This window comes from Polypterus senegalus, chromosome 5, assembly GCF_016835505.1.
Source record: "Polypterus senegalus isolate Bchr_013 chromosome 5, ASM1683550v1, whole genome shotgun sequence".
Classification (NCBI taxonomy): Eukaryota; Metazoa; Chordata; class Cladistia; order Polypteriformes; family Polypteridae; genus Polypterus; species Polypterus senegalus.
The window spans coordinates 130736247-130758764 of record NC_053158.1 but is presented as its reverse complement, the minus strand read 5'-3'; the positions used below and the strand labels follow the sequence as shown (position 1 = coordinate 130758764).

The window sequence follows — 22518 nt, the reverse complement described above, 5'->3', positions numbered from 1 at the left end:
GGATTTAGTCTTTTATTACATCGATCTATTTCTGAACTCTGCCACAAAGGTAGCGTTATCCCAACAAACTGGTTTACTCTCCCATTGAGCATTAGGAGTCGAATCTGGGATGTCAAAAACATTTGTGAATTCTTTAAGAAAAGGGTTCCATAATATCTAATCAGATGCTTGTTTACTTTTACCATATTATCACTGTAAGTGCAAGGCTGCAGATTGAAAACTAGCTTGCACTTATTGACAAAACCACAAAACATTTTAAGATCTCCAAAAAAACACTCCAGAGTGAGAATTTGAGGATCAGCCACACTGGCGCTAGGAGTGAAATTCAGGCAGAAACCCAAGATCATTCCTCTGGACAATAACCATATCTGTCAATAAGATATTAGAGTCTAAAATTTTACTAATTTCATATTCCTCACCGGTGTAGGGGGAGCTGCAGAACTGGGAGAGTAACAGGTATGGGCAGGTTTAAGGCATGAAATATGGAAGGAGGAATGGATCCTGAAATGCTCTGACAGCACCAGTGGGTACGTTACAGGAGTCCCCCTCCAAAGTATGGTGCCATGCCCAATATTCCTAGGACCAAGTTTATGAGATAGTCAGCTCAAGTGTGACTTATTGACAAAACCACAAAACATTTTAAGATCTCCAAAAAAACACTCCAGAGTGAGAATTTGAGGATCAGCCACACTGGCGCTAGGAGCGAAATTCTTACTGGCTTATTTGAAGGCTTTGATTTCATTAAGAGCATGCTGCACAGTAGCTGCGAGTCCCTTCATTTGCTGTTTCATTGCAGCCTGCTCTTCACCCATCACTTACTACGTTAACTTTCTAAAGGTCACTCATGATTCCTCAGTATGTGGTAAAACAGCATCTCACTGTGAGTAAGAAATTTGTCCAGGTAATAATACTTGAGACATGAATCATAGCAAAAAGGCTGGTCACGTCAAAACTAGGAAAGTCAAAAGGTATTGACACAAGGGCAAAACCTGGAATCAGGAAAGAAAGGGTTCAAAACCATAAGGCAACCTTGCACTTGGCCTACTTGAAAAAATAACTAATTACTAATTAACCCTGTAAGGAATGCACCATACATGTATTTGATATACACATATACTGTGTATATACGAATTACGAGTAGATAAACTGTCACTAAGTAATGATATACTGTGTAGTGGTCCAATACCACTTTCCAGAACAGAGAAGGGAGAAAAGTAACTATGTAAGATGACTGAGTTCTTTAATAAGATGGTATGCCTTGGTAAGGCAGTATATGCTACATATGTGAATGTCCTAAACAGAAGGGAGACATATTGCAGTAATTTTCAAAGAAAACTTCACCACCTTCTGTTGCGCTATGTGTTCCTGAGACATAGTGCAGCCAGTAATAGATGTTGGTGAGCACAGAAGAAGATACATAGGAGTCTCACTTATAAAACTTTGAATGGATCTGAGCATGAAAATATGCATACATCAACAAAACTGGAAAATACGCACAGCGAAAAGCAAAATCCAATTTATAAAGCCTGGTGTACGCACTTTTGATCACAATTTACCCGTTATAAATCACAATCATCTTGTAAATGTACATGAATGCAACTGGAACCCCACCAAGTTGCAAACCTGAAAGAACCATATATGGACCATGCTAATCAAACTCATATGCAAACACAATGCTGCAGACCTTCACTGGGTGGTAGAGCAGCTTCCCACCTAATGCATCCAGCCATCACATACCACACCATCAGCAAGTTGTTTGCCAACTGTACTTTGCCTCAGAATAAATATCTGTCAGTCTTAATTTGGTCTCAGAGATGACTTCTGCACTAGAAGGACATCCTCAGTGGGTCACCAGTTAAAACAAGCAGTTTCAGCAGCTGAGCACCTGCTGTAAATGGTTGTGCACTGGTACCTCACACACAACCCAAGCCTGCACATTCAAAACCCCAAGATACCCTCACTTTCTGATATTAAATAAAGTATACCAATGCAATTGTAATAAAAAATCTCCAATTTATATACATCTAGCAGTTTGCTTCATACACCCTGTTAATATAGAAATTTAGCAGGACACTCTTCACACTCTTCGATATTATCTACTGTAAGTGCCACACAGGTTGGACGGGTATCTCAACTAGAAGAGGGGATGTTTACTTACCCAGACGGGAGGCACCTAGCAGGCAGACAGGCATCCCAGCCAAGGGAGAGAAAGTTGCCAGACCCAAAAGAGACTGCTTAAGTGGATGGACGGACAGCCCATTGGAAGAAGACCATTTCTTACCTGGGCAGGAAGCCCCAACCAAACAGACAGGTATTCCCACTGGAAATGTTTGTGATACCTTCCCTCACCAGTATAGATGAGGAGGACAGGGAAGGACTGTCTCTGGGAAATGTTTAATCCTCTCAGTCGCTAGATAGCAGCAGCCCTGGATATCGGTGCCCATTCGGGACCCAGCAGGGAATACCGGAAACTGTAGTTCGGCAGTGCACCATTGCTGGGGTCTGTGGGTGCCGCAGGAGGGCGCTGTACGGAGATGTACTCCCTGTTATATGGGACTTACGTGTGATATGGATGTGCTTCCAACAGGCAACAGCCCAGGTATTGGAAGTACTCCCGGGTCCTCAATAAAAGAGACTGCACTGCCTTGACCAGGTGAGTCTGAGCCTGGAGGAAGGAAGGCAACACTCGACTGGGGAACAGTAGTACGGTGGAAAAAGGAGACATAACTGTGGAAGAGATAACTTGTGTTTTCATACTTTGTGGAGGTGTTTATATAATAAACAACCCTTTGCTTGAACCCGGAACTATCTTCGTGCGGTAGTGTTTGGGGTTTGGGGCTCATTGGCACCCCCTTGATTTCACACAACACATAGTGTAGCACTCATAACAAACCCACTCCCACTCAAACCTTTATGTAAAACTGGGTCCCAAAGCCAAAACGATTGAGAGCCACTGTGTTAATGGAACTGCGGTGGGCTGGCAACCTTTCCGGGGTTTGTTTCCTGCATTGTGCCCTTTGTTGGCTGGGATTGGCTCCAGCAGACCTCCGTGACCCTGTATTTAGGATATAGCGGGTTGGATAATGGATGGATGGATGCGTTAATGGAAAGTCACTGTTTACAGTTAACAAAAGCAGCATCATTCTCGCTAGGTGTCCTTATTACAATATTAGTCATTTACATTTACTTTATAAAAACCAGGCACTGCTGCAGATTGCCCTTTTATGTTCCGCATGTCTGTAATCATCTTAGCCTAAAAATCCTGCCACTCCCTAAAAGCTTATTCTCCTCATATATGACAATATATGACAATCTTCAACCTGAGCTTGGAAAAGGGGAGAGTCCCGAGGCTTTGGAAAACATCATCCATCAACCCATTCCCAAAGGTATCACATCCTAGTGAGCTGAATGAGTTCCGGCCTGTTGCTCTGACGTCACATGTGATGAAGACCATGGAGCGGCTGCTGCTTCACCACCTGAGGCCACAGGTCTGCTGCGCCCTCGACCCTCTGCAGTTCGCATACCAGGAGAAGGTGGGAGCGGAGGATGCCATTGTCTGTATGCTACACCGATCCCTCTCCCACTTGGACAGAGGCAGTGGTGCAGTAAGAATTATGTTTCTGGACTTTTCTAGCGTCTTCAAGACCATCCAACCTCGGCTTCTTACTGACAAGCTGACAGAGATGGGAGTAGATTCATACCTGGTGGAATGGATCGTGGACTATCTTACAGACAGACCTCAATATGTGCGTCTTGGGAACTGCAGGTCTGACATTGTGGTCAGCAACAAAGGAGCGCCGCAGGGGACTGTGCTTTCTCCGGTCCTGTTCAGCCTATATACATCGGACTTCCAATAAAATTTGGAGTCCTGCCACATGCAAAAGTGCGCTGACATTGTGGGCAGATTCAGGAGTGGGCAGGAGGAGAAGTATAGGAAGCTAATCAAGGACTTTGTTAAATAGTGTGACTCAAACCACTTACACCTGAACACCAGCAAGACCAAGGAGCTGTTGGTGGATTTTAGGAGACCCAGGCCCCTCATAGACCCCGTGATCATCAGAGGTGACTGTGTGCAGAGGATACAGACCTATAAATACCTGGGAGTGCAGCTGGATGATAAATTGGACTGGACTGCCAATACTGATGCTCTGTGTAAGAAAGGACAGAGCCGACTATACTTCCTTAGAAGGTTGGCGTCCTTCAACATGTGCAATAAGATGCTGCAGATGTTCTATCAGACCGTTGTGGCGGGTGCCCTCTTCTACGTGGTGGTGTGCTGGGGAGGCAGCATAAAGAAGAGGGACACCTCACACCTGGACAAACTAGTGAGGAAGGCAGGCTCTAATGTAGGCACGGAGCTGGACAGTTTGACATCTGTGGCAGAGTGACGGGTGCTGAGCAGGCTCCTGTCAATCATGGAGAAACCAGTGCATCCACTAAACAGGATCATCTCCAGACAGAGGAGCAGCTTCAGCAACAGACTGTTGTCACTGTCCTGCTCCACTGACAGACTGAGGAGACCATTTCTCCCCCACACTATGTGACCCTTCAATAAATGTAAACATTATTCAAAGTTATTGTCTGTTTTTACCTGTATTTTTATCACTCTTTAATTTAATATTGTTTTGTATTGTTATCAGTATGCTGCTGCTTGATTATGTGAATTTCCCATTGGGATTAATAAAGTATCTATCTATCTATCTATCTATCTATCTATCTATCTATCTATCTATCTAGCTATCTATCTATCTATGTGCATAGTCTTCAAGAATCACCAAATAAACCATGTTGTGTGAGACAATAGGGCATAATATTTATAGCTTTCTGTACATAAGGAATGAAACACAACTGTGTTTTTATGGTGCCATAAAAGGTGGCAGCCGTAGTGTATACTGATGAAAAACCAAAAATATCCTTCTATGCAAATATGCAGGATTGGTCCTCTTAAAAGGGAACTAAAATAGATTTAATGCATCATATTCACCAGTTCTGAGGTTTAAATGTTTGCCTCATCAACGCACATTACAGTAACATCTCAGTGATATAAATTATTAGCATATACTTTTTATGATATAATAATATTATTATTATTATTATTATATTAAGAAGACAAGCCATGAGTGTGTGTGAGTGTTTGTGAGCAGATGCCATTTCATAGACAACCACTTTACCAGTACATGTGACACCTCCAATGTTGTGTTGTGCACTTTACAAAAAAAAAAATAACAAGTCATTCCCATCACTTGCAGCAATGTGTGCTGATGAACATATCATGTTTTAGAAGGTTGCTCATATGATTATGCTTACTTTGCTGAAGGAGTTGACCTTATATGTCAATTATCCATTCAAGAAGGGGTATGACGTTTTCAACATAATGCATTTTTCTGCTTCTCAAATAGATCAGAATTTCTCACAGGATTTTAAAGACTTTAATTGTATGATTCAATGCTGAGCTTCTTAATTATTGTGACTGCAAAGCATTCATCCTTCGCATTAAACCTGCTCTTTTGCAGGTTAGTTTCAGAGCATTTGTTGCCCCAGTAACTGAGCTGGATTTCGTCTAACCTTTCTACCTGGAACAGTCAAATCCTGAGCCCATCCCAAAAAGCAGGATTTGCAAATTATCTGCATCTTTGGCCTCATGGATCATTGTCTTAGTTTTTTCCAGGACACAGAGTTGGCTAAATCCAAGTTTTCTGGGACAAAATTACCCCAATTTCAATGAATCCCAATTACCAGATTTCACACTAATCATGCTTTCTGGAACAGACCCCTGCTCCACAGCATGCTCTCATATACATATACTGAACTATGGCCTGCCTCTTTCTTCTTGATGGTTAATACCAGCCTCTTGATTTTGCAGTTAAGAATGAGACTAGTGTATTACTATGACGGTGCAGGTCCAGCTCTATGCTCCTTCTTCTCATTTAGGGAGTCTCTTGAACCCGACACCGTTGATGGTCATGACCAGGATGAGCTGTACAAATGAGGACACCACATGAAGCAAGGGGAAGGTGCAAAGGAGTTCAGTGCTTTCATTAAAAAATCAAAAACAAAAAGGTGTTAAAAAATGTAGTGCTCCATGAAAAAAAAGATGAGATGGAGGTTAAAATCAGAATAAATACAGCTATTAAAACAAAGCCTGGAAACTATCCTTTTAAAATTAATCTTTTAATTGGCAGCTCCTCTGCTTATCCCATGTGGGCCTTGTAGCAGAGGAGTTGCCGTAACACCAGAGGAAGCTGACCTTCCTCAGTTCTAGGTCCCTTCTGTCTCTTAGCTATGGAAAATGCTCCTTCTCTGGACCTCAGATTGGGCACCGAATGGCCAGAGAGCTCACACTGGGGCTCTCCTCCCCAGCCTCTAAGCCATCTAAACTCCCAGTCACTCCCACTCCTCATTGTAACTCAGCCGGAGTGACCCATTCCAACCGCCCCTCTCCCAAATGTCAGCCTCACACTCTTCTTTGGGGCTTACTTCATAGCTGCCTGCTTTCTCGCCCTCAAGCCTGCTCTCTTCAGGCCGCTCACTCCCGCACCAGCTCCTTCCACCTCCTGCCTTCTTCTTTCTTTAACCTCCGTTCATTCTCTCATTTTTTCTCAATCCTCCATCTCACACTCAGGCTTCCCCCTTTAAAATGGGGATGTGGCACAGCTTGTAATGATTAGCAGCTCCCGGCGCCAATTAGGGTCACGGACGATCCCACAACTGTGCACTTCAGTGTACTTTAAAGACAGAAGTGAAAAATGATGAACTTCAGAACTCATATACGTATGAAAAGGTTGTCACATTAGATGACGAAAATGATCAAATGTGTCATAAACAAAGGTATTGTGTCAAATATGCACACAAATATCATGTGACTTTTAGAAGCTTTTCTATTAGGCAGACTAAGAAGACGAACAAAAAAATAAATTCTACAGAAATCCAAACTGGCAAACAAAACTTTTAAGGGCACACCTTTCTGGATTAAAAGGTGCTTAACTGTGAAACAAAAGTGAAACAGAAACATGAGAAGAGTTGGGGTCCCAGCCTAGGAATCCCTATTTAATGTTGGTAATGTCTGTTAAGAAAGCAAGATTTAAAAAGTCGAAGGAGTAAGTCCTTTCCAGTAGGTTTTTCCGAAGAGGTGCACTTTGAAGCTGTGTTCCATTCAGCATTAAATGGTTAAATAATGCCAGACTTACTGTTTTGGGATGTCTTTAAGGATGGAAGGTGTGGAGTTTGGCAGGAGCAGATACCACTTTGCTTCTCGATTAGCAGGATTTTCTCATGCCTGAGAGAAGTGGTGGAAATTGTAGGATATATTTAATGCAAACCTCCTTTCTTTATGGAGCTACCCATTCAAACCAGCCCCAGTAAGACACCTGTAAAATAAATTAGCAATAGCCAAGAGGAAAGCTGGGATCCCAGCATGGGAGGGCTCTTTTAATGTAGTAATAATCTGACATGAAGAAACAATCGCAGGAAAATGGAAGGTTGTTCAGTGTTGCTGCCTATAGTATGTCAGTTCTGTTCTGTACGATGTCATGTGGACAACTGACACCTGCCCTGCAGGTTTGGGCAGCTTTATGGCGTGGGGACTAGAAGGGGTAACTTGGCAGAAGGAGAGGAGCTGTCACTCAGTATAAGACAGACCCTCCTGCTGCCTGAGGATGGGAATGGAAATATTAACAAAGAACAGCAAATCTGATTTCTTTCCTCCCTCATGTTCCTTCAAACTTCCTCCATAAGGCACTCACCAAGCTCACATGTGTGACAGATCTTAATAAACATACCTTACCTTACCTTACCCATAAATACAAATGCAGGTTAGGTGCAGCAAAGCATGAGACACTTGTAAGAGCAACAACAATCTAAAACAACCAGTAACATGAGGCAGATGAATTGTCAGGTAAAGCAGTAGAGACAGGTGACCAATTAAGAAGAGAGAAAGGACAAGGCCAGGAATAAATGTGAGCTTAAACAGACACAGGAATAGGGAACCCTTTAGGTAAACCATTACAGTAGAAAACCTCTTGCCAAAAAACAGAAGAGAACTATTAGCAAGGACACAGGCCTGAATAATAAGGAACAAGAAGACATATTGCCTAAAGGGAAACAAACTAATCAGAAGCAGGATATGTGGAAAGGAAATTAAACAGTGTCAGAGACACTATTCACAATAAGCAGGGTAACATTTGACCTAAAAAAGCTGGAAGTGCAAACTTCCATTAGGTGCAGATGTAAGGCTGTGTGAGGCAGAGGACTACAAGACCCTGGGCTGCAGTTAAGCTGTAACAGCAAAACTCCAAGTGTAGGACTGCCCAATAATGCAAGCAGTTGGGCCACAGAAAGGCACAGCTGTCTTGCCTAATGATGTTCATTACAGAAGTATCCAGGCTATGTAAGGCTGAGGAGCAGAAACAGTGCCTGCAATAGGAAATGTGGATCTGCCAAAAGCAGATCATGTAGCTGAAATAAAAGGTAAAAGATACTGAGACTGGAGCAGGCTCAATAATACCTCTGCTACTATAGGGTGACAAGATAATTATGTAACTTTTCACAACTATGTAACATTTGTTAAGCAAAGTTGATATAGATTACCCAAAAAGAAAATATGGGGACACAAGAACAGTGGAAATGGGAAGTGAGGTGAAGAAGAAGCATCTAAGATAAAAGACAAAGAATGTAATGAGGTCGGGATCAGTGAGAATAACGCATACCAAGAAAATCGAATAAGCTTAAAGAAAATAAGCACTTAGTTCAAATGACAAAGGGGGCTTAATCAGGCAACCTGAATGCAGGATATATCAGCGTTATAGTACATATCATTATAATTCTCTGAATTCCCACTCATTAACATTTACACCATTTGTGCTAAAATAGTGTTGTTATGTTTTAACCAGGTTTAGTCCCTGGCTTAGGTATGTGTTCTTTTCCTTGCCTATTTGGCTTATTTTAAAGTATTTCTCATAAGTTTACATATTTTTTGATGAAATGATGTTTACGTTTTATTTACTATCTATGTGTAATGCATCATTCTCTTATGTCCCTTGTGCTTTGCGGATGGTACTGCACCTGGCGATACCACCCTGACATCACCATTCCTGAGGTCTTCCTTTGGCTATTTAAGACTCAGAGAAGAGCGATGACATCTAACACTGCAAAGACAATTACACAGTTTGTAACTGACCACAACTTATCTGATCCCTGGAGGTTTCTAAACCCAAACTCAAGAACATATTCCTTCTACTCACCAGTGCAACATTGCTACTCAAGAATTGATTATTTCTTTATACATAACAATTTCTTGCCTACAATTAAATCTTGCAAGTATGACACTATTGCTATTTCTGACCATGCCCCTCTGATCTTGGAGCTAAAATCATTATGCCCCACATGCTCATCTCGCAGATGGCGTCTTAACCCAATTCTATTAGCAGATGAGAACTGTACAGAATTTATATCATAACAAATCATTTTTTTCTAGAGACAAATACATCCTCAGAGGTCTCTGCAGGAATACTCTGGGAAACCCTGAAGGCCTTCTCAAGAGAACAGATTATCTCATATCTTTCCTACAGAAATAAATTAGAAACCAAGAAGGTATCAGAGCTAATCAGCGAAATTACTAGAACAGACCAAGAACATGCCAGGTGTCCAAGTGAGGCTCTTCATAGGAAAAGACAGGCTCTGCATTCAGAGTTCAACCTCTTAACAACTAAAGAAACTGAACAACTCATTTTTAAATCAAGACATCATTACAATGAACATGGAGAGAAAGCTAATAAGATCTTAGCTCAACAAATCCACAAGCATGAAGTTTGCAATGAATCCCAGCAATCACCAACACAAACAGAGACAAAATCATTGACCATAAAAATATAATGCACACATTTAGAGACTAATATAAATCCTTATATTCTACTGAGTTTAAAGAAGACAACACACAATCAAATGTATTTCTGGATGCATTACAGATACCACAAATAGATATTCTTAGTGCAGAGGAATTGGATAAACCTTTGGCACTATCAGAATTACTAGATGCTAAAAAGTCATTTAAGAGTGGGAAAGCAGCAGGCCCTGATGGCTACCCTGTCGAATTTTATAAGAAATTCTCCACTCTGCTAGCTCCCCTTTTATTAGCAACATTTGCAGAAGCTAGAGACAATCAAATTCTACCTCAAACTTTTCGCCAAGCATTAATCACCGTCTTTCCTAAATAAAATAAGGTCTTATTACAATGTGCATCATACCGACCAATTTCATTACTGAATAATGATGTTAAGATACTCTCCAAAGTCCTAGCTAGAAGGACGGAGAAAGTGCTGCCTTCAGTAATATCACAAGACCAAACTGGATTTATTAAAGGCCGACACTTGACACCTGTTTAATGTAATATATTCACCAGCAAAATCAAACACCCCGGAGATATTATTATTGTTGGATGCAGAAAAAGCATTTGACATGATTGAATGGAACTACTTTTTCACTACATTAGAGAAATTTGGGTTTTGCCTGAACATTTGTGCATAGATCAAACTACTGCAACAACATTAATTCAGACTACTTTAAACTAGAACGTGGTACCAGACAAGGATGCCCCCTGTCACCACTACTTTTTGCAGTCGCCACTGAGCCACTAGCAGTTCACTGTCGAAATGCTTATTTGATAAAGGGGATTATCAGAGAACGATGTGAACAGAAAATTTCTCTGTATGCAGATGATATGGTACTGTATACACTCACCTAAAGGATTATTAGGAACACCTGTTCAATTTCTCATTAATGCAATTATCTAATCAACCAATCACATGGCAGTTGCTTCAATGCATTTAGGGGTGTGGTTCTGGTCAAGACAATCTCCTGAATTTCAAACTGAATGTCAGAATGGGAAAGAAAGGTGATTTAAGCAATTTTGAGCATGGCATGGTTGTTGGTGCCAGACGGGCCGGTCTGAGTATTTCACAATCTGCTCAGTTACTGGGATTTTCACGCACAACCATTTCTAGGGTTTACAAAGAATGGTGTGAAAAGGGAAAAACATCCAGTATGCGGCAGTCCTGTGGGCGAAAATGCCTTGTTGATGCTAGAGGTCAAAGGAGAATGGGCCGACTGATTCAAGCTGATAGAAGAGCAACTTTGACTGAAATTACCACTTGTTATAACCGAGGTATGCAGCAAAGCATTTGTGAAGCCACAACACGCACAACCTTGAGGCGGATGGGCTACAACAGCAGAAGACCCCAACGGGTACCACTCATCTCCACTACAAATAGGAAAAAGAAGCTACAAGTTGCATGAGCTCACCAAAATTGGACAGTTGAAGACTGGAAAAATGTTGCCTGGTCTGATGAGTCTCGATTTCTGTTGAGACATTCAAATGGTAGAGTCAGAATTTGTCATAAACAGAATGAGAACATGGATCCATCATGCCTTGTTACCACTGTGCAGGCTGGTGGTGGTAGTGTAATGGTGTGGGGGATGTTTTCTTGGCACAACTTTAGGTCCCTTAGTGCCAATTGGGCATCGTTTAAATGCCACGGGCTACCTGAGCATTGTTTCTGACCATGTCCATCCCTTCATGACCACTATGTACCCATCCTCTGATGGCTACTTCCAGCAGGATAATGCACCATGTCACAAAGCTCGAATCATTTCAAATTGGTTTCTTGAACATGACAATGAGTTCACTGTACTAAAATGGCCCCCACAGTCACCAGATCTCAACCCAATAGAGCATCTTTGGGATGTGGTGGAACGGGAGCTTCGTGCCCTGGATGTGCATCCCACAAATCTCCATCAACTGCAAGATGCTATCCTATCAATATGGGCCAACATTTCTAAATAATGCTTTCAGCACCTTGTTGAATCAATGCCATGTAGAATTAAGGCAGTTCTGAAGGCGAAAGGGGGTCAAACACCGTATTAGTATGGTGTTCCTAATAATCCTTTAGGTGAGTGTATATCAAGCCCACAAAATACTGTGCCTGCAGTCCTAACAGCACTTACGGAATTTTCAAAGATTTCTGGTCTCAGAATTAATTTGGATAAAAGTTTGTTCTTTCCAGTGAATTCTCAAGCATACAATATTAGATTGGACACCTTCCCTTTTATCATTGCAGGTCAGTTTAAATACCTAGGGGTAAACATCACAAGTAAACATGTAGCAGGGCTACATAGCAATAGTGTTTTCAATGTTTGTGCTGAGTGCGTTTAGTATTCATTGTCCCGTTTGCTGTTTATAATGTGTGCGTCAGTGAATGTCGTCCCCTTAAATACAGGGGGGACGGATGAGGGAGAGAGACCACTGCCCCAAGATGGAAAGCACCCGTTTACAATCCATCAATTACAGCTGGCTCATTACTATATAAACAATCACGAGGGAACAGAGAAGGAGAAAGACAGAGATTACATTTTTATAACAACAAACCAACTTTACCTGCTGTTTTCAAAATCGCGCTTTTGATACCAGTTTGTTTTTCATTCCGCTGGATTTACAGTATTTCAATTCAATCATCGCCAGAGACCCAGGGGTTGGACTACATTACCCACCACACGCTGAGGATTCACGGTGAGGTCGTTACATGTTTTTCAGTGAAATTCAAACACATCACTTATCTGTTGACCAGTCATCTGTAATTAGGACAGTTGTATACTCGGACTCAAGTTCACTATCATTGGCATTTTCCGTATTCATTCATTGCTATCTGTGTTTTGCGTTTGTTATATGTTATTGGGACAAGGGAGGGTTTGTTATTGTATATATGGTGTTGTCACGTTGTTGCTTTGGTGGCGGTTTATACATATCTATACTAATAAAAGGCAAAGCCCTCACTCACTCACTCACTCACTGACTCATCACTAATTCTCCAACTTCCCGTGTGGGTGGAAGGCTGAAATTTGGCAGGTTCATTCCTTACAGCTTCCTTACAAAAGTTGGGCAGGTTTTATATCGAAATTCTACGCGTAATGGTCATAACTGGAAGCTGTTTTTCTCCATTTACTGTAATGGAGATGAGCTTGAACGCCGTGGGGGGGAGTTTCGTGTGACATCATCACGCCTCCCACGTAATCACGCAGTACATAGAAAACCAGGAAGACCTCCAAAAAGCGCTGAAGAAAACATGCATTATATAATTGAGAAGGCAGCGAAACAATAAGAAGCGGCGAGTGATATATACAACCATATTCATGAGTTCTGCTACTTCGGAAACAAAGCACGATGTAAACCTACACTTTAAATTAAGTTCATAGACAGGCTGCGCTGGCGTTTGTAATTTAGTGCCTGCCCATATAAGGCCGTCCGTCAGCGGCAATCCAATAGCAAACTCCCACTAAATATTCACGGGTGAAGGACTGTGCTTATGCAGAGGAAGATGAGATGGTCAGGGTGGTGTTTGACACAAACTCAGCGAAACTGCGAGAGAAAGTTTTAAGTGCCAGGACTAAGGTAACATTAAATACAGCCATGGACATAGCACGAGATGGCACCAGCACAGCTGGGAACCTTCGATGCATGTACACCGAGCGGCTCACGTGAACTGACGCAGTGCACAGATAAAAGCAACAGTTCCCAAAGAGCTGAACAAAACCAATTACACAATTGAAAAGGCAGCAAAAATATGAAGCGCCTGATAAGCATATTCATAAATCCAGCTACTGGGAAACAAAGCACACGTGGAAAAAGTCAATGTCCCGCTAAAGGAAGACAGTGTAAAAAAACCGTGCATGCAGTGTGTCAGGTCTCAGATAAAGAAGAAGACGAGCTGTTTATTGATGCAGTAAGAAACGAATCGATGAATGAAACCTGTCATCTTTACAACGATTGACAAACACGGAATGTAACTTGAACACAACACATCCTACAAATACGAACCTGATTGAAAGAAATAATGATAATCAAATCCTTGATGACAGCAACACTCAGTAACACTCACAAAACAAATACTGTATATTGACAGTCATGTTACGTTATTTTTAAAATGTTCCCTTTTCTTTTCTAGCTTTTTAACACACTACTTCTCGCTGCGATACGCGGGTATATATATATGTATATATATATCCCGATCTACATACTCGAATAATGGATACTTTATTCGCCATCAATGATTGTTTTGGTAAAGCCATACTCAGTGTATTCATTAGATGAACGGTAAAAAAGTAAGAGCGAGGGGAGGATGACTTATTGAGGCATGCAGGCTGTAGTGCGCGTCAACTCTATCTGAATTGCGCGATCACATTTGAAAAATATATCTTTTCAAGTTCTATTTAGTCCATATGTGTCAAACTCAAGGGCGCGGGCCACATCCGCCCGTGTAATTATATCCGCCCGCGAGATCATTTTATATACTGTATTATTGTTATTAATGGCCCGGTATATGAAGCGCTGGTAACACAATAAACTACAGATCCCATAATGCAGCGCTTCAGCTGCCTTGCCGAACACTTACGCGTTAATCAAGTCTAGCTTATGATGCTGCAAGTTATTGCGGCTAGCTCACACGATGCTGAAGAGAAAAGTTGATTCTGAAAATAGAGCCTTTAAAACCGATGGGAGGTTGAGTATATGTTTACTGAACCCGTGTGTCTCATTTGTGGAGCTAATGTGGCTGTAATTACAGAATTTAATCTAAGACGGCACTATGAGACAAAACATCAGGGTAACCTGAATGCAATGCAGAAGATACAGAAAGCAGAATAATTAAATAAGAATCTGACACTTCAGCGGACTTTTTACCCGTGCACAATCACAAAGTGATTTCAAGTGAAGCTGCTTTTATGGGAGACACAAATGCACCAGTGCACCTTGCCCCACTTTCCCTGTTGCCAAGTAATGTTAAACCAAGTCGTCACTACGGTGTTCCCAAATATGCACTTTGCTGATAAACTGAGCGCACTGAGTTTGCACGGCGCTTTGGTGACTTTGAAGAACAAAAAAAGTCCGTCTACATGCGGCTCGAACCTTGTGCATGTTTGGTAGCACATATCTGTGTGAGAAGCTCTTCTCAGTGATAAAGACTAACAAAACAGCACACAGGAGTCGCCTCACTGATGAGCACCTGCAATCCATCCTGAGAATCTCCACAACACAGAACCTCACACCAAACAGAAACGAACTTGTGGCCAAAAAAAGATGCCAGGCGTCCAGCTCTAAAATGACATATGAGCAAAGACAACTGAATGATTTGATTTGTTATTGCTGAAAGGAACACATTTTATTTATATTTCCAGGTTTTGTTATGCAGCATGTTCATATTTGAATTTGTATAATTTTGACAGGATATATTTTTATGGAGAGCAAAATCTTTTGGGATATTTAAAATCTAAGTTTATTTTTTATATAAAATTACATAAGAGTAAAGAAATTTGAATGTTTGTTCTTTTAACGTTTACTGTATTTCTAACTTGTATAATTTAGACAGGATATATTTTTATGGAGAGCAAAATATTATAAGTTGTTTAAGGTTTGAGTTGATTTATTCAGGAATAATATTCCTGTCTGTTTTTACCATTCCTACCAAAGATATTTCTGTCGACTAAATAAAAATTCCTTCTATTTAAAATTTAAATAGAACTTGAACAAATACGATAGTTCATAATATCCACGCAGACTTGCACGTAAGAGCGGAGTCATCCGTTTTAACAAGCAGCGTATTGCACTGATACGAAATAGCTGTGTGTGTATATATGTAGATATATATATATGTATGTATATATGTGTATACAGTATATATGTGTATATGTATAGATATATATGTTTATGTGTGTGTGTGTAAATATATATATATATATATATATATATATGACAACAACACTCATCACTCACAACAGTGACAAAACAATTACATTGACAATCATGTTACGTTATTTTCAAAATGTTTCCTTTTCTTTTTCATTGCTTCTTTAACACACTACTTCTCCGCTGCGAAGCGCGGGTATTTTGCTAGTATATATATATACTTATTTTCTACGTGTGAAAGTTGCATTTTTTGTTATTGTTTCATTTAATATATTTATCCACTTATTTTTACATAGCTAGTTTTGTGTGCTTATGTTTAAACCATCGATTGTGGGGAAAATTTTATTCGTTAGAGGTACGGCTTAGTATTCATAGATTAGCCTCAGTAATTTATCCAGGCCACACGTCTTGGAAGTGTAGCTGCCAGCTGGGTAAGGGGTTGGCCATTATAAACATAAAGCTCTTTATCAACAAAATTTTGCCATCTATGGAAAGAATTAAGCAAGACTTCCATAGATGGTCAACCTTTCATCTCACTCTAGCTGGTAGAATTAATGTTGTTAAGATGAATTTCCTTCCTAAGCTTCTCTTTTTATTTAAAAAATTCCAATATACACAAATAAATAATTTTTTATTTGTCCTTTTCCTCGGTGACGGGCACCCTCAAGTTGCCTACTGTCTTCAGGCCGCGCCGGCTGTCTTCTTTCCCATCGGGGATAGGTGGTGTGTTCGCGGGCCTAAGGCGAACTAGCAAGAGGGACCGAGTCTCTCACACAAAGAGTGTGAGTGTCGTGGGAGTGCGCGTACATTGCGCCGTGCTGAAACTGCGCGTGTCTTGTGCTGCTGTGCCGGGCTACTTTACCAATTATTTTTAATGGGTCCCTGCCTTGTAACAGGCAGAGAGTACCATCTGGGATGTCATGTAACAGATAACCCGGCCACAGACAGATACGACACCAGATGTCCACAACACATGGTTTATCCATCCATCCATCTATTATCCAACCCGCTATATCCTAACTACAGGGTCACGGGGGTCTGCTGGAGCCAATCCCAGCCAACACAGGGTGCAAGGCAGGAAACAAACCCCGGGCAGGGCACCAGCCCACCGTAGACACACGGTTTATTTACAACTATTTAAAATTTAGTTCCACCAACTTACACACGACTACTCAGTCCTTTTCTTCTCTTCGGCCGCCTCCACTCCTCTCTCGCAAGCTCCATCTTCCTCCTCTTCCCGACTCCGGCTCTCTGAATGGAGTGAGGAGGCCCCTTTTATAATGCCCCGGATGTGCTCCAGGTGCTCTGAGATGGTCTTCCGGTAGCACTTCCTGGTGTGGCGGAAGTGCTGTCCTCCAGGGCTCAGTAACCATCCAGGCACCCCCTGATATTGGCCACCGACCCCCACAGGGTTGAGCTTCCCAGCTCCGTATCCGTGGTCCTTGAGGGAAATCAGGGGGCTGCCCTCTTGCGCCCAGGAGAGATATTGCACCTCTGCCGGTCCTTCCCTGCTCCAGGCGTCCCAGTGGGGCAAGATCCCTAGTCGTCTGCCACAGACGCTATCATGGTCTTCTCTCAGATGAACCTTGTTAAATCCAAGCTATGCAGTTGTATGGAACAGGAAACTTTAGCAGCATCCTTCACATCAAGTATGGCCTGAGACACACATGGATCTGCAGTAAAGACTTCAAACCCTGTAATGAGATGCTCGATGTATCAATTCAACAAAACAAGAGCAGAATGACAACCATGATGAACCTTGTTAAGGTAGGTCTAAATGTTACTGTAAACGTATCACAGCATTTTCTGCAAACAGATTTTTATTTATATGTTTAATGTGCTAATTTATTTTTTCTTAAAAACATATTCCCAGAAGATATATTATAAGAGCAGTGAGACTCCAAGATAATTCCAAGTCTAAACACTCAGCCTAAAGCAGATATTGTACACACTGAGATTCATATTCTAAGGAATGTTCTGGCAAAATGACTTCATTTAAATGTAATTTTTGGCCAGAATTTGACTTTGAATGAGTGGCTAAAGGTGTATTAGTTTTTGTTATATAGATATATAACATATTACACCTCTCTTTCTCTCTCTCAAATATTTTCTTTATGTTGTAATATTTATGAATTTGTGTAAAATGTGCCACAAATGGCCATTTTAGATTACTGTAAGACATTACAGTAGTTATTTACTGACTACTTTATTTTTTGAATTCTTCCAAAAAAGAGACACTAAGAAAGAAAAATGCTAAATTTAAAAGCTACAACCATGCCTCTTGTGTTTCATTTATTATTGAATGCATATTTGCAAGAAAATCATAATATGACAAACATAGGACAAACTGTTGTGAAAAGACAGGAGGGAAACAGAAAAAGGTTTGGGGTGGCCACTCAATATACTTGAGGAAAATGTAAAAATGTCAGCAATCACAAGTCTTTCAGACTGATTTCAAAACAGAACTGCTCTAATTGTGGCAAGATGGTGTTTATATAGATGTGTTGGAGGAAGTGACATCATTAGGGCTGGAACTGGAAGTGATGTCACCAAGTTCAGGTGGGATTTCCCTTGGATGGTCTGCAGGGGAAAGAGAGAAAGGATTAGTGATAACTGCCATCCCCTGGTTCAGCATGTAATTACCATCTTTCAAGCCCGTTGACTGCCTCCTATTTGCACGTGTGTGATACTGTATACATGTAGAAAATTACTAACTGGTCTTGTGTATTGGGCTTATTTTTGGGCTCAATTTTTCCATCTTACTTTGCACAATGAGCTAATTCTGGACTTGTTTTCAGGGATGAGGTTGCTTGTTAATCTTGTGAGTTTTGGCAACGCTGGTATGCATGGTCTGCCCGGATCTCTTCAGAGGAGCTGTACTATGTCTGATGCCCCGTGTCAGTAGCTGTACTTCCAAGGGGACTAGAGTTTTTAGTTTTTCTTGCTTCACTTTAAGGCATTGATTTGACTTGATCTATCTGAAAGTGACTGCATTTGTGCTTTTCATGGAATAGTTTGATGTTTATTTATTCCCGTGAAGACACTGATTTTATTAAGCACAGTGGACACTTTATTTGTTGGAAAAAAGCACTATGCTCATTTTCACAAATTTTAAATCTTATTGGTCTCCTCACTTGCTACTGGTCGATCATCGGTCTATGAACTACTAGACGCCCCAACTAAGGACAATGCTATGGGCTACTGGCATGGGGCATCACAGAGCAGTCAGTCAAAATTTCAAACCAGCCAGCTTGCCTTCACATTTAACTTCATGCTGTCATATTCTTTGACATAGGAGTACCACATATATATTCAAACCCTCAATAGCATAATATTGAAAGAATAAAGATTCATCAGGACCCTTACCACAATCTATTAAGCAAAACATAAGGATTATTTAAATTTAATATGTATTTTGATGATTACAAACTAATAATAATCTAATAAGTAATAATACAACTAATATAATAATAATAATTAATAATATATCTAATATAATCATTACAAACTAATAATAATCTAATAATAACAATATAACTAATAAGCAATCCTTGTTTTGTCTGTGTTTAGCAGTACTTTTGTTCTCAGCCTTTGGACTTACATGTCATAGTTTGATGTCAGTGGCCTTCATACTTGCAGGCTTTAGCTACAAATGCCACGGTCACTGCCTCCTGTTTACAGTTACTAAAGCAGGTCTTTCAGGTCATTTCTTTTAAACAATACGTCAGGATAAAAGGATTGTTTTGACACTATGTAAACACACATTCACATCACAGTATGGAGTTATTACATAGCACTACATATTGGATGTGTGCCATTAGTTGGATTTGTGTCTACACGCATGAATTGTCAGATAAGACAGCACCTTTACCATTTTTGTTATGAAACTCACTCATTTGTAAACACGGGCATCCATTCAACAGTATGGTACGCATCAGGGAAAAAACTTTGTTAAAGTGGCATGTATCCATTTTGGAGTCAAATATTACAGGTCAGGCTTGTGAAATTCTACAATATAAAAGTATTGTCAAATAAGAAGAAGGAATGCCACTGAAGTTATTCGAGCTTCAGTAGTCTACACAAAAGTGTTCAAATATAAACAACTAAACTAGCTGCAGTAAAAATAAATTCATTAACAGAAAATATTTGCTAGAAATCTGTATTTCAGGATTTTCCCTTGTTTTTTATGTGCATAAAGCCCAAGAATTTGATTCTGCAATTAGTGTTTTAAAATTAGGTATACTATAAATGTCATATTTTTGGGGCTCTTTCTGCAGCTATTTTTTAGGACAGTCGCCTTCATTGCAAGGGTTGTGTCCTCAGAGGTCATAACTTTTTGCTGACAATGTGAAAGGTCATTGAAAAAAGTATTTCCCATTTGAATTTTCAGTTTATCCATTAGTTTTGTTTCTGGCCTTGACTTATGATTAGTTTTTGACTGCAATTTTTGTCTCTCATATTGGATTTTGTTACAGTATTGACTGACTTTCCAATTTAACTTTTGACTATGTCTTTTATCTTGGTCACCATCATAAAATATTCCTTGCTAGTGTGCCTTGAATAACAGTGTTGGGATAACCATATTTTTAAACTAGTAAACCTACTCCTATCAATGTTTTGTTCACAGAAAATGGGAAAATTAGCTTGGCAAAAACAGAGCAGTGGTGACTCTATCAATTAATTTTATGAACTCCTCCATCTGATTACCCATTACCTACTCTGGTTAAGGGTAGCTATGGTGACAGGCAACACAACAAATATATTAACAAGGTGACAGGCAGAATACAGGGGACAATACGAATAAAGGCGTATAGATGCATGTGATCAAAACTGGCACAACAGTCTAACATGAATCAAGCAGACATGCAAAAGCTAGGCCAAACAGTCAGGTTTTAAATTTAAACTTAACACTATGTACAGTACACGGATTAAAAATAACAACAGTAAAGAAGATTATAGAAAATTGTAAATGAGCACACCTATTTTAAAATCAGATATACTGTATATCCGACTTAATGCAAAGATACTCTTGTAACAAGTGCTATCAAAAAAAACATTTTTAAAAGAAGCAAAATGTGGCTAATTTAAGAAAATGTATGCTAGCAGAAGAGATGGGTATGTTGGTAGCACAGAACAGGAGAACAGTAACATTTGTTCAAAATATTTCTGGAAAAGAACAAACCTTTGGGGGTTCCATGGTCCTGTAGAATAAGCAAAGTCTTAAACTTGCAGTTAGTTTAATCATCTGGATGCCCTCTTCCTCCTGGGCATCTTACTGTAAATGACCTGACCTGTTGCTGGAGCTGGAAAAGAAAGATGAGCAGGAGAATGCAAAGGAAGATGCAGAAGCAACGTTTCGGACAAGTAATGGTAAGAATGTTGTGATTTTAGCACCACACAATAGATGAGCAGGTGAGGCCTTCAAAAATACCCACAAAAAACAGGGTAACTAACTGGCCTACTGAAAAACAGGTCTCACCCAAGGGGAGCCTGATCCTAGGAAACTGTGAGGCATCAGTCAGCAAGGCCACAAACAAGGAGAACTGGCAAAATAATTAGAAAGGTCCCAAAATATATGAAGAATATACAAAAATGTCAAAAAATATGTCCCACAAGAGGGAAAACTATAAAACTCCAGCTTGAAGAGATAGATCCCATAAGATATCTTTAGAAACTAAAATATTTATTGACAACAAACAAAAAATAGCAAATTGAAATCAAATTAAAGTTTATTTGTCACATACAAAACATACATACATTGCAATATTCAGTACAATGCTTGGTTGCACTGTGCGTTGAGATGAATCCAAAGGGAAAATAACAATGCATAACTTTATGAATTCAAGAATTGTTAATAGAATTATAAATAATAATAATAATAATAGCTAAAAAGATAACTTAAATAAGTTGACAATAAGGCATCATGTATTTCTAGACACTCTCCTTATTCAAGATGCAAAAGGACTATGGTAAAAAGCACCTCCTTAGCTTCTCTGAACTGGACTTTAAGCAGCAGTAGTGTTTACCTGATAGCGGAATGGAAAAGAGGCCATTGTTGTGATGGCCAGTGTCATGGATACTTTTCCTTGCCCTGGTTTGACATCACTCAGTGTAGATGTCCTGGAGGTTAGTGAGTGCACACCTTGTGATGTGTTAAGCTGACCACACCACTCTCTTCAAAGCCTCGCGCAACTGCTGTGTGCTTTTTCCAAATCAGTCAGTGATACTTCTTGTCAAAACACTTTCAATGGTTGATGTGAAGAAGTTCTTTAGTATCTGGAAAGCAGCCTGGAATACTTGAGGTTTCTGAGATTGTACAGATGTTACTGTGCCTTCTTCACTAAGGTCAGATCCTCTGTGATGTGGACACTGAGGCATCCAAAACTGTTCACTCTCTTTACCTGAGTGCTGTTAATACTGAGGGGGTGGTAGTCCCTCAGCTGTTTGCTCCCAAAGTCCACAATCAGCTCATTTGACTTGCTGACCTTCATTACATTAGTTTTGACCTGACACCAATATGACAGACTCTCCATATTATTCAGGTAAGCCTGCTCACTGTTGTTAGGTATCAGGCCTAACACAGCTGTGTCATCAATAAAATTAACAACGATGTGAGATTCATGTATAGCTGTGCAGTCATACAGTTTGTGTAGAGGGAGTGGGCTCAGGACACAGTCCTGTGGAGCGCCTGTGCTGAGATTAAAGGATGATAAAGTGTGGCCACCCACTCGAACCAACAAGGATCTGCCTGTCAGGAAATTAAAAATCCAGATGCACAATGAAGTGCTGAG

General features: G+C 40.3%; 1 long non-coding RNA gene across 1 annotated transcript; it reads right to left on the bottom strand.

Annotated features, from left to right (window-relative positions):
• Positions 1–18035: 18035 nt before the first annotated feature.
• Positions 18036–22111, bottom strand: LOC120529502. The gene is made up of 3 exons (XR_005633760.1): positions 21754–22111; positions 20910–21030; positions 18036–18307 (listed from the first exon to the last, which is right to left on the bottom strand). It is a non-coding gene; the product is annotated as an uncharacterized LOC120529502 (long non-coding RNA).
• Between the last annotated feature and the right edge of the window lie 407 nt (positions 22112–22518).